Here is a 10,120-nt window from a genome sequence, read left to right as displayed (position 1 = left end):
CCTTTACATGTAAAGAGTCTCGGCAGGTCCTCTATATACATGTATAGAGCCATGACAGGTCCTCTTTATACATCTATAGAGCCATGACAGGCCCTCGTTATACTCCTTTATACATGTATAGAGCCATGTCAAGTACTCTTTATAGTCCTATATACATTTATAGAGCCATGACAGGTCCTCTTGATATTCCTTTACATGTAAAGAGTAATGACAGGTCCTCTTTATACTCCTTTATACATGTATAGAGCCATGACGGGTCCCCTTTAGTTATCATGATATAAAATAATGAATGTGGGGGCCTTTTGGTTGGCGTGATTTTTTTTCTGGGGGGGGGCAGCATTTCATTCTTAGTCCCAGGCAGCACAATGTCTTGGGCCGGCACTGGTTAATGGGTCATGGGAATAGACCACTGGCCAGAACCTGCCCAATGTGCAATTGAGCTGCTGGGCTGCCCTTTATCCAGCGTGCGTTTTGAACAGACATTCAGTGCTGCCAGAGGTTTTGTGAAGGATAAAGGAGTGGGTCTGTCCACAGACTTAGGTGGACATTTGTCAAAATTAATCAGTTCTGGATTAGCAGCAACTATCAAGCCCCTGATGCCGATGTAGCTGATTAAATTTTTTGGGGATCTGGAATCTCTGCAAAACTGTCCAGGCTGCCTAGCTTTGTGGGTGTTAATTTTTATGGTATAGGTTTCATGGGCACGATTAACACACAAAAACAAATTTTCTGCATTGGTTTGACAGGTGCATAAAATTTAAATTTTTTACAGCAAGGCCAATTCTTGCTTTCATCAAGAGTACCTCTATAGGGTGACAATGTGAAGGTACCATCAACACCCAAAGTCCAGTTTTTTTGCACCTGTTTAACAGGTGCATATACATAATTTTTTTACAGAAAGGTAAATTCTTGCTTTCATCAAAAGTACCTCTAGCCAGTTTCACAGGGACATTTTTTCTTCCTTTCACTGGTCTGTAGATCAGCGGTGGCTTCAACGGCAGAATGAGTTTGTCACTAAACCCAAAACCATTCCTTAAAGCTGTTGTAAACTCTGTGAAGAGAAAAGCAAACAAAAAAACCTGTAAGACAAAGGCATAATAAGATAGTATGCACCTTATACTAGCTCATTATGAAATATTTACCTTAGAACGGCTGACATGTTCCCCCGGCGTTACTCCCAGGTTCAAGGGCTTTGGCACTGTGAGTGGCCGGAGCCGCGATGATGTCACTTCCGCGCATGAACGCTGGAGCCCTAGGTTCCTGAAAGAAGTTCTGAAGTTCCCTCACAATAAGGCCTCCAGAGCGCATGCGCTGCTGACATCAGCGACTGCATGCAGGGTGAATATCTCCTAAATGGTGCATGCTTAGGAGATATCAATTTTACCTACAAGTAAGACTTATTATAGGCTTACCTGTAGGTAGAAATCACAAAGCGGGGGTATACAACCGATTTAATGGCCTTACTGGTAGCCAGTAATGGTGAAACTGAAGTGGGGTATTGAATACAAGTGATACCTAGCCTCTGTGGATGGCTACATGAACATGCAGCTAGCCAATACAGAAAAGTATATTGATGGGATATTGTCTGGACACCTTGGAGAAGTTCTAATAAGATGTAATAATGCATTGTATATACAAGGAATAGAAGAGGAGGAAGAAGATAGCGGTCGAGAGAATAAAGCAATTTCCAAATTAGTTTTGTAAATTTATTTTGAAATTTTCTTTTGAGGTTATTGTTGGACATTGTTTTTGTATGTTTTGTTAAGAAAAAAAAACAGATTTTTTTAAAGAGTACCTCTATAGGGTTATGGTGTTAAGGTACCACCAATCCCCAAAGCCCAATTTTTCCGCACCTGTTACTTCTATCCAAAGTCTGCGAAAGAGACACCAGACTTTATCTAAAAAACGATTTTAATCTCTGTCTGAGTGTACTATAATTTGGATTCTTCACATAAGACTTGCTCACTGTGGTGCAAAACCTTTTTATTTCCATCCAAAGTCTGCCAAAGAGACACCAGAATTAATCCAAAAAATCTCTAATTTCGTTCAGAGTTCACTAAATTGTGGCCTTGTAATACAGACTTGCTCCCCAAGCCGTTGTTTACACAATAAAGAAAGCTTGCAGTGAAAATCAATTTCAATGTATTTTTTTTATATATGTCAGTTTTGCTGCAGCTGGTTCTATGCACAGTACAGATGCCCCACTTTACAGGCAGACTAGAGGGACCCCCCAGGCACTATATTTAAAGGACGTATTTTATTGTTTCACTTTAAGCATTATTAAAATCACTGCTTCTTTAAAAATTATCCTTAAAAAAAAAAAATGTTTTGTATTGATACCTGTCCCCCAGGGCAGTACCCGTGCCTCCATACCCTTTTTATGGTCAATAATTTGTATATACAGTAAGCCTACAAAATAGACACTTTTTAAGTTCGGGTCTAATAGACTTTAATAGGGTTTGCAGTTCGGGTCCGAACTTTTGCGATGTTTCACAAACCAAACCACTGCTAAGGCTCAGTCCTATCCTGGGAGGCACCCTAGCCCCTCTTTTTTTAAAGACCCTAATTTTAAGAATGTAAAGATCCTACCTTCTCAGGGTGGCAGGAGTGCTGCCATGCCAATATCCAGGATGAATTCACATCCTTCTTCATGTCTCCCACAGGTCAGCTGCCATGGCAGCTTGATGCTGTTGCATAATGTTTAAAAATAATAAAGATTTTCTGTGTACTCTCATGTCTGCTATGCTGTTTAATGAGTGATGCTGTTTATGCCTTTCCTTGGGATGTTTGCAGGGATTTGGTGCAGCCTTATGTTACAAAAACTGATTTTTTTTTAATTTGTGTTTGTAAAACCAACCAGAGAAAAATGTCAGAAAATTTGCTAACAAAAAGTATAACAAGTGCATAAAAATATAAAAAAAAGCTGTTGTGCGACGATGGATTCCTCAGATATCTGCATATGAGTTGGTATTAGTCATCAGACTCCCTGTCTCCCTTTGCCATGTGGAGACTGCAATGGCAATGGCAATATGACTCTGGATCTAATTTTGGTTGGTTCAGCAAGGACCATCCAAATTTCAATTCATCTATGGTTGTTGCATGCATTTACGTCTGAATTTCGGGGATTTCATGTTCGTCTTAACACACGATAACGAACGTGCAGAATCCGAAATCCAAAAGATCCGACATAAAAAATGCTTTAATTTCCTTTCGTTGTGACAACAGTTCGATATAGAGAGAAGATTCGACATGACGTGACAATAGTGATCTGTGTCTATCGAACCTGAGGTTGAATGTGCCTAACCTAACTCTATTAACCCAAGATTATTCGACATAGAGAGAAAATATTAGACATGAAGATTTGACGAAGCAGTCGCCGCGAGCGGACATTTATGATCAAATTTCCCTGCCCATAGGCTATAGAAGTATTTTAATGTTGGTTAACTAGTAATAATAATTAATAAACATAATTATTACTGGTCATACAACATTAGAATTCTACTATATCTTGTGGGCGGAGCATTTGTACGGAAATGAACGATTGTGGCGTAGTACAGTTTAGCTGCTTCGTCAAATCTTCTTAGAACATTTGACAGACACCATAAACCTTCAGTTAACAGATTCAACCTTAATTCGGATTTTCGGATGAATGCATTTTTTAACGAAACAAAATAAATAAAAACGAATTTCGGGAGTAACTAAAAATGTTTTTTTTCAGACGAAAACGAAATTCCAAAACAAAATATCTCAATGCACACATGTCTAGTTGTTGCAGAACTTTCATTTGATCAGTGGCTGCAGCCAATTTGCTGCAGTGTTGATCAGTGTAATCTGACAGTGGAGGAGCCTCCAAAGTCGGAATACAATAGCACATCACGGAGAATTACTCCATCCACTTTGTTTGTGTAGGGGAATCCATAATTTATTTTTGATCAGCCCTCTGACTAATCAAAAAAAATAATCTTCTTTAGTCCTGTGTATACTCTAACTAGTAACCTAGATTCATATTCAAGCGGAGATACGACGGAGTATCTCAGATACTCCGTCGTATCTCTCAGGCCGGGTACACACGGACAAACATGTATGGTGAAAGCGGTCCGTCGGACCGTTTTCACCATACATGTCTGCCAGAGGGCTTCTGTACGATGGTTGTACACACCATCGTACAGAAGTCCGCGCGTAAACAATACGCGGGGCGTGTCCGCGGTGTCGCCGCGTCGATGACGCGGTGTCGCCGCGACAATGACGCGGCGACGTGGGCGGCCCGCCTTTAAAATGCTTCCACGCATGCGTCGAAGTCATTCGACGCATGCGAGGCACGGCGGGCGGCTGGACATGTACGGTAGGTCTGTACTGACGACCGTACATGTCCGAGCGGGCTGAATTCCAGCGGGCTGTTTTAAAACAAGTCCAGGAATATTTGTCTGCTGGGAAAAGGCCCGGCGGGCAAATGTTTGCTGGAATTCGGCCCGCTCGCGCCCACACACGACCAAACATGTCTGCTGAAACTGGCCTGCGGGCCAGTTTCAGCAGACATGTTTGCTCGTGAGTATGGGGCCTCAGAGTATCTATGCGACTGATTCATAGAATCAGTTACGCATAGATAGCCCTAAGATCCGACAGGTGTAATTGTTTTACACTGTCGGATCTTAGGATGCAGTACCGCGGCCGCCGATGGGGGGAGTTTGCGTCGTAAACCAGCACTGGGTATGCAAATTAGGAGTTACGGCGATCCACAACGGTTTTTGGCGTTCGCTACGTCGCTGCTAGTCTAGTTTCCCGTCGCAAATTTAGTCGTCGTTTTGGGTGCCCTAACTTTACACAGCACATGTATGTGCTGTATAAAGTATGGCCGTCATTCCCGCGTCCAAATTTAAAAATTCACGTCGTTTGCGTAAGACGTCCGGGAATACGGAAGTACGCTACGCACGTCGCCGTTCAAAAAAATGACGTCACTTCGCGCAAAGCACGGCGGGAATTTCGAAACGGAGCATGCGCAGTAGGTCCGGCGCGGGAGCACGCCTAATTTAAATGGCACACGCCCATTTAAATTACGCGGGCTTACGCCGGAGGCCACCAGCGTAGGTTTTCATTGCAAGTGCTTTGTGAACCAGGCACTTGCGATGAAAACTTGCGGCGGTGTAACGTATCTACGATACGTTACGCCGCCGCTAGTCTACGTGAATCTGGCCCCTAGAGCTTACATTAAGCTTGCCTAGAGCTTACATAGAGCTTTCCATTAGCTGAATTGAGCAATGATGTATTGAAGTGAAAAAAAAAAGGTTAACATTCCGTAGGCATGTCAAGTTACACATGTGCTGTATGAAGTCATAAGATATTCTATGCTGAAAATGGTAGTATGATAGACAAGGAATTAGTCATGGTTTTACCAGTTTTTAGAGTACACATGTGTGTCTGCTCTTAGAGACAAGCTACTGTTTCTTATTTCAATGTAAAAAGTGAAAAAATGCGCATACCAAAAAAAAAAAAAAAACGTCCAAAACAGCAGCAAACTCAAAATGTTATACAACATAAAAAACGAATGATGAAAAGTGGGAGTTGCGCTAAAAATTATATATAAATGACCATATAAAATAAAATTAAAAAGGAGTTGTACTAGAGACACCTCGTAAGTATGACCAAAAGATCAACAAGTTAAAAGTCCCAATAAGTGTGCACATACAAAGTTAGTAAAAAAATTGGTAAAAAGTTATTTGTTACAGTAGTCCAAAAAATAAGAAATGAATCCAATTCTGTGGTTAGTGCTGGAACAATATCCAAGTGAAAACGTTCAGGCTAACCCTTACCAGAAGTATAGATCCCCAAGGATCAAAATGAGCTATCCATGGTGTAGTCAACGGAAGATCCAACATGGAACGGTGCAGAAGCTCTTACTTCAGTGGACTCAGCCCAGTAGAAAAAAAGAAAACAGAAAAAAATAGTGCAAAAACGTATGGTGAACAAACACTCTGACTAACTCCCGGTGGCTAATATTGACAGACACTGTGAAGTAAAGCTGGAGCACCACCACCATAAAAACACACTGACCCTTACCAGAACTAGGCGACCCTCAAGGGATCAATATTGCATGTCAGTGTGTTACGGTCAACAGCAGGGAGGCGTTTTTCAAACAAAACCTTTCAGTCCAGAGATCGGATAGCCAGGTACCATGAAAAATAACAGACTCACATAGTGAAGTACCGCCAAGATTTAATGTAAATGAAGTAAGTAGAACACTTACAATTAAGACGTTTAAAAACAGCAAGGACAAATGTAGCCGGCCGGCGAACAAACAAACGAGACACGTCCTCAATACGCGGTGACGTCAGCACGCCAACCTCCCAACGTTTCGTCTTCAGATAGACTTTCCCGTGATCAAGTCTATCTGAAGACGAAACGAGTCCACTGAAGTAAGAGCTTCTGCACCGTTCCATGTTGGATCTTCCGTTGACTACACCATGGATGGCTCATTTTGATCCTTGGGGATCTATACTTCTGGTAAGGGTTAGCCTGAACGTTTTCACTTGGATATTGTTCCAGCACTAACCACAGAATTGGATTCATTTCTTATTTTTTGGACTACTGTAACAAATAACTTTTTACCAATTTTTTTACCAACTTTGTATGTGCACACTTATTGGGACTTTTAACTTGTTTCTTATTTCAGTCAACCATGAAGGGGTCTTTAAAGTAAACAACTACTTAGAAGAGTATGTCTTATACTTAATCTGATATGGTAATATAATTTGTGGAGCAGCCAAACACATTAAGCTCTTGGCCTTGGAAGCGGCATGAGGCCTGCAGTACTTTACCAAAAGGTTCTTTCATTTAAATACGGAAATTGTAAAATGTTGGCATTGATATTAAAAATATGACCGATCGGGGCAAAATTCTAATATCAAAGAAAATTGGTACCAAATTGGCAGCGAAATTGAGCCCTAAGACAAGAACTCTGCCCCCCCCCCAAAAAAAAATTAAGAAACCCTAGGGCGACCTGACCCAAAACCTGGAACGCATCATGCAATACTTCCAGGAATTATACTCTAGACTGTATGCGGGCAGTACTCCTCTGACCACTAATACCTTAACTACTTTCTCTTAGATCTATCTCTCCCAAAATTGACTGACAAGCATAGAGAGATCCTAGATAGCCCCTTTTCAACAGAAGAAGTTCTAGAAGTTAATGCCCTGTACACACAATCGGTTCATCCGATGAAAACGGTCTGATGGATTTTTCCATCAGATATCCGATGAAGCTGACTTTCATCAGTCTTGCCTACACACCATCAGTTAAAAAACGATTGTGTCAGAACGCAGTGACGTAAAACACAACCGCGTGCTGAGAAAAATGAAGTTCAATACTTCCAAGCATACGTGCCCACAGACGATTGTTTTTTTCTATCGTTTTTTTAACCATCAGATAATTTTAAAACAAGTTCCTAGTTTTTTCAACGATGGGTAAAAAACCGATGGGGCCCACACACGATCGGTTCATCTGATGAAAACGGTCCATCAGACTTGTGCATAAAAGTGCAAAAGTGGAAAAGTCTGATACAAAATAAAGTCTTCAAAAAAGTTCATATTTCATACTGCAATAAACTCCAAAAGTGCAAGCAGGCAATCTTCACAGGATCACAGTGATTAAAAAGTGCAGGTGCTGTTTTTCTTCCAGTGCAGGTGCTAAAAACAGTTTCCCCCAGCTCCTCACCTTATTGAGCTTAAAATAAAAGCCTTGCTGCAATATCTCTTTAGGACTGGTTACTGCTCTCTTCTCATTACCGTCCCAGCTCCTGAATCCACATGCACAGCAGGCTTACTCACACAAGTTCCTGATAAGATCCAATAATCCACAGATCCAAAACTCCAAACATGGCCAGCCTCCTCACATCAGCTCACAATAACAAAAAAATGAGCGCTTCATAGTGCAGAAGGTTAAAAAAGAAGGGATTTATTGAACATAAAAATCACACTTACAATAAAACAGAGAATCGTCAGCATTATAAGCATATGAACTCCCGGTCTCGGCCGTGGCCCGGGAGTGCGTCACCGCGACTTCCAAGTCCTTTCAAGGACTTGACAGCCGTTGTGACACACTCCTGGCCGCGGCCGAGACCGGGAGTTCATATGCTTATAATGCTGATGATTCTCTGTTTTATTGTAAGTGTGATTTTCAGAAGGGGGGGGGGGGGGCGCTCGCTCATCCCCACCCCCTTTCCTGACCAGCCAGGCTATGTGCTCGGATAAGGGTCTGGTATGGATTTTGGGGGGACCCCCACGCAGACTAAAGGGCATGGCATGCTCTTGGAGGGGGAACACATGCCGTTTTTTTTCATTTGCCATGGAGATCCCCTTCAAGATCATCGGAGCACAAGTCGCATGCCAAAGTCAGATCAGTTAAGAAGGCGATCCGACTTTGAGCCGACTTCAGTGATATTCAATGGGCTGAAGTATGATCAAAGTTGGACCAAAGTAGTGCAGTGAGCATTTTCAAAGTCACACTGATTTGTGTTGGATCAGTTAAGACGACTCCCATAGGGAAACATTGATTTTCACATGTCATGCAACATGAGCACCCAATGTCAGAGCGTTTGTCATACCAGTGTGAACTCAGCCTAAATACTCAATGGGTTTGTTAGCTCTCATATTGATGCAATGAACAGGCTAGATACAGAGCCACGGGGAGCAGAAAAAGAATGGTCAAAAGACCTGCTTAACAAGGTAATGGAACTTTATAAAGTTGGAAAAAGATATAAAAAGATATCAAAAGCCTTGAATATGCCAGACAATACTGTTAAATTACTTATTAAGAAGTGGAAAATTTGGGGAACTCTTGATATCAAACCAAGGTCAGGGAGACCAAGAAACTTTGCAGCCACAACTGCCAAAAGAGTTGTACTGGATAAAGACATTGGTTGTTTTAAGGAGCACAATGCAACGATACATGACAAAAAATTATCTGCATGGTCAAGTTGTCAGAAAGAAGCCTTTATTGTGTCAATACCACAAAAATGCCTGGTTATTATATGCCCGATAACACCTTGACATGCCTCACAGCTTCTGGCACACTGTAATGAAACCACTGTAAAAGGAAGACACCAAAATACAACTTTTTGTTCAAAACCCTAAACGTTATGTTTGCAGAGGGGTCAACAGCAATGAGAATACAATCCCCAGTGTGAAGCATGGTGGTGGCTCACTGATGTTTTTTGGAGTTTGTGAGCTCCAAAGGCACACAAAATCTTGTGAAAAGTGATGGCAAAGATTAATGCAGCATATTATCAGAAAATACTGGCAGACAAATTGCATTCTTCTTAATGAGAGCTGCGCATGGGACGCTCTTGGACTTTCCAGCACAACAATGACCCTAAGCAGCAGAAAAAAAGTGAAGGTTTTAGAGTGGCCATCACAGTCCCTTAACCGTATTATCATCGATCCACTCTGGGGAGATCTCAAACGTGCAGTTCATGCGAGATGATTAAAGCGGGGGTTCACCCTATAAACAAAAAAAATAAAAATACATTTTCTTCTAGCATAAAATTAGGCATAGTAGCGCGAGCTACAGTATGCCTGTCTTGATTTTTTTAGCCCGGTACTCACAGTGCAATCGTACATTGAAGATACTGACTCCCCGCGGGGAATGGGCGTTCCTATCCAGACGGAGGATGATTGACGGCCGGCTCTGGCACGTCACGCTTCTCCGGAAATAGCCGAAATAGGCTTGGCTCTTCACGGCGCCTGCGCATAGTCTGTGCGCAGGCGCCGTATAGTGCCGTGAAGAGCCGAGACCTACTCCGGCTGTCTTCGGGGAGCGTGACGTGCCAGAGCCAGCCGTCAATCATCCTCCGTCTGGCTAGGAACGCCCATTCCCCGCAGGGAGTCGGAATCTTCAATGTACGATTACACTGTGAGTACCGGGCTAAAAAAATCAAGACAGGCATACTGTAGCTCGCGCTACTATGCCTAATTTTATGCTAAAATGTTGCTATGGAGGGTGAACCACCGCTTTAAAGACTTTGCATGACCTGGAGGCATTTTGCCAGGATGAATGGACAACTATACCACCTGCAAGAATTTGGGCCTCATAGACAACTATTGCAAAATACTGCAGTATTAAGAACCA

General features: G+C 42.2%; 1 pseudogene; it reads left to right on the top strand.

Annotated features, from left to right (window-relative positions):
- The first annotated feature begins 1,002 nt into the window (after nt 1-1,002).
- Nucleotides 1,003-1,704, top strand: LOC120916027 (annotated as a pseudogene).
- The last annotated feature ends 8,416 nt before the right edge of the window (nt 1,705-10,120 follow it).

This window comes from Rana temporaria, chromosome 1 (assembly GCF_905171775.1).
Source record: "Rana temporaria chromosome 1, aRanTem1.1, whole genome shotgun sequence".
Classification (NCBI taxonomy): Eukaryota; Metazoa; Chordata; class Amphibia; order Anura; family Ranidae; genus Rana; species Rana temporaria.
Note: the sequence above shows the minus strand (reverse complement) of the source record. Positions and strands in the feature narration are given on the sequence as shown.